We start from the raw sequence: 2,815 nt of genomic DNA on the forward strand, positions 1-2,815 counted from the left end.
TGGGGTGTTTATCTACAGTGCACTAACTGGCGTGTGGACCCTACTACTGCACTCTAAAAGTTCTGTCGTGTGCTTTGACATGCTGAAGAATAGCAATAAGTCAATGCTTACCGGGAAACTTTTGGTGCACGGTAGCTGGGTCCACATGGCCCAGCTAGTGTGCTGTAGATTCACTCCCTAGCTTGTCATACATTCTGTCTCAGTGCAAACAAACCCTAACATTATCATTAGTCATTTATATTACAGTGGCACTCAAAGGCCCCAATCAGGATCAGGGCCCCTTTGTGCTGTACAAGCACAGATGAAGAGATAGGATCTTTCTGAAAAAAAGATGCTAAGTTGCTTTCCAAACCACAGTAGAACCTCAGAGTGACTAACTGAGCAGTCAACCACACGCGTCATTTGGAAGCAGAAGTACATAATCAGGCTGCATCAGAGAGAGAAAAAAACAACTACAGTACAGTACTGTCTTAAACTACTAAAAAAAAGGGGGAAAGCAGGCTCTGAGAGGTGCTTACCTCAAGTGGCTCCTGGAAGCAGTGGCATGTCCCTTCCCCAGATCCTACGCATGGAGCAACCCCCAACCCTTGCAGCGGGGCCATGCTGCAGCTTCTGGGAGTCGTGTCTTGCGGCCCCCGATCTGGAGTGGGGCCGAGCCATGTGGTGCGGCCCCTGACCCAGCGCCCCCGCTGAAGCTCGCGGGCCGGGCTTTAGTTTTCCTGCCCCTGGTCTAAAACAACATCTTCCCTCCACTTGTTTGTAGGAATCTTCAGCTGGAATCCGTGCAGACTCCTCCTCTGCTGAAATCACTGCTAGCCAGTCAGCTAACTGATTAACCACTCAGTTAAGTGTATAAAGAAAACCCTGTTACAAGAAAATACAAAACGGAGAATAGCAAAATGGAAATGACTCTTTCCCCATTACTACATTTAAAGAAAAGTTGGTGAATCAGACTAGCTGAGACAATTTAACTATAACAGTTTGGCTAAAATCAAAATAACATTCAAAGCATACAATTAAAATAGAAGTTATTTTTCCCTCCCAATTTCCCCTTGCTATAATTAGCATTGTCCAGGCTTCCCTGTTAGAGGGTTAACAATATCACTAACCTTCTGCGAAATGCTTCAGAGTTAGGGACAACAGCCTGCTCCCAGGCTCACCTTCTCCCAACTCACACAGGGCACATGGACTTCTGCAAATAGCTGCCCTGACTGAGTCTGACCCCAACAACAGCGAACCTATTGGAGCAGACTCAAAACTACCACACCCAATTCCAGAAGCTTCTGGTTGTGGAGTGCTTAATGTGCCTAGCAAACTTACCTGGCAGGGGAGATACCATGATCATGAAGGTGGTTTTGCCAGGGTGAGGCTCATCCATTGCACTGAGGGTGCGCTGATCTCTGTGATTTCCCCAAATGCAGAAAACTCGACTGCATAATTTGTGGTAGTCGGGGACCACGTTCGCACTCTCCCCTGGAAAAAAAATCCCCAAAAGAATGACCCAGACACAACTCACTCCTACCTCCCGTCAATGGGTCTCTTAAAGTAACCCTGCACATGGGTTACAATGAGAACAAGGAAACAGACCAATGGCAGGATGGCATCAGAAGTTCTAAAAACTATTGGCCAGATCCTCCAGCATAGTTAATGGAGCAATGCTGATTTAAAACAGCTGAGAATCTGGCCCTATATTTTTTAGTAAAGGCAAACATTGGAAAGGGAGAAGAAAATAGAAGAGAAGAGTAGGATGAGAAAAAAAGGATGTAGAAAGGGAGAGAGTGTCCTTGTTGCTGGAGAGGTTTGTGTATGCCATATTAATGACTAGGAGGAAATTGTGTATTGACTGTTTATATTGACTTCCATTAGTGTTATTAAAGTGAACCATGAATTTCATTCATAGTCTTATTTTCCACACTTCAAGGGGGTTTATTCTCCCATCAACGTGCAAGACATTTGCATGCATGCCTCCCGTTAATGCTAATGGGAATTAGACATGCACATTTTCTCTGCAAATCCCCACTGAATATTGTGCATAAATCCCACATGCATGGATAGATTAATAGGCCCAGAGATAGGCTGTGATTGCACACTTCTTAACCCTTAGTTTGTTTCTTGACTGTAACTCTAATGACTGCTGTCTTTTTCTAGGATCAAGGGGACAGATTATGTGCTGAATTACTCGCTATGTAGTTGCGCTGAAACCAATGCTCAAACTTCTGTAAAGCAGACAATGCAGAATTTAGTTCATTCTTCTCCTTTTATATCTCAGAGTAGTTAGAGTTGGCTGAATAACATTCACCAAATAATTTACTTGATGAATTTGGTGATTTTTTCTTCCAATTAATATTTTCAAGTATTTTCTCCATAATTTGCCCATCTCTACTTACACTGAATATGTATTCAATACTTGAAAATATTAATTTGAGTCAGAGTATGACACTTTAATGTGCACAATTTATGCAACTTAAATGGTTCACTAACTCTTTTTTTGGATGGCCTAATAATGGGCCAACTCCTCTGCTGATGTAAATCAGTGATGCTCCATTGACTGCTGTGGATCTATGCCAGCTGAGGATCTCTTCTACTGCATCTAATAGCAGCTACACTGTAGCACCAGAAGATTACTCAGTTGTTCTGCACTGTGGGTTGCAAATAGACTGTGCCCTCTAAATAGCATATTGTTATATTATAAATGGAAACAATACTTTGCTCTCCTATACCAGCTTTTGTCTGAGGAGTTCAAAGTGCTCAACATAATTATTTCATTTTGCCTCAGAAATTCTTGTGAAGTATGAAAATCTCTCCAATTTTACAA

The 2,815-nt window shown here is 42.7% G+C and overlaps 1 non-coding gene across 1 annotated transcript; it reads left to right on the forward strand.

Annotated features, from left to right (window-relative positions):
* The first annotated feature begins 1,312 nt into the window (after positions 1-1,312).
* LOC144259747 (U1 spliceosomal RNA) lies at positions 1,313-1,476 on the forward strand. Its single transcript, XR_013344893.1, has one exon. It is a non-coding gene; the product is annotated as a U1 spliceosomal RNA (small nuclear RNA).
* Positions 1,477-2,815: the final 1,339 nt, after the last annotated feature.

Source organism: Eretmochelys imbricata, chromosome 1 (assembly GCF_965152235.1).
Source record: "Eretmochelys imbricata isolate rEreImb1 chromosome 1, rEreImb1.hap1, whole genome shotgun sequence".
Lineage (NCBI taxonomy): Eukaryota > Metazoa > Chordata > Testudines > Cheloniidae > Eretmochelys > Eretmochelys imbricata.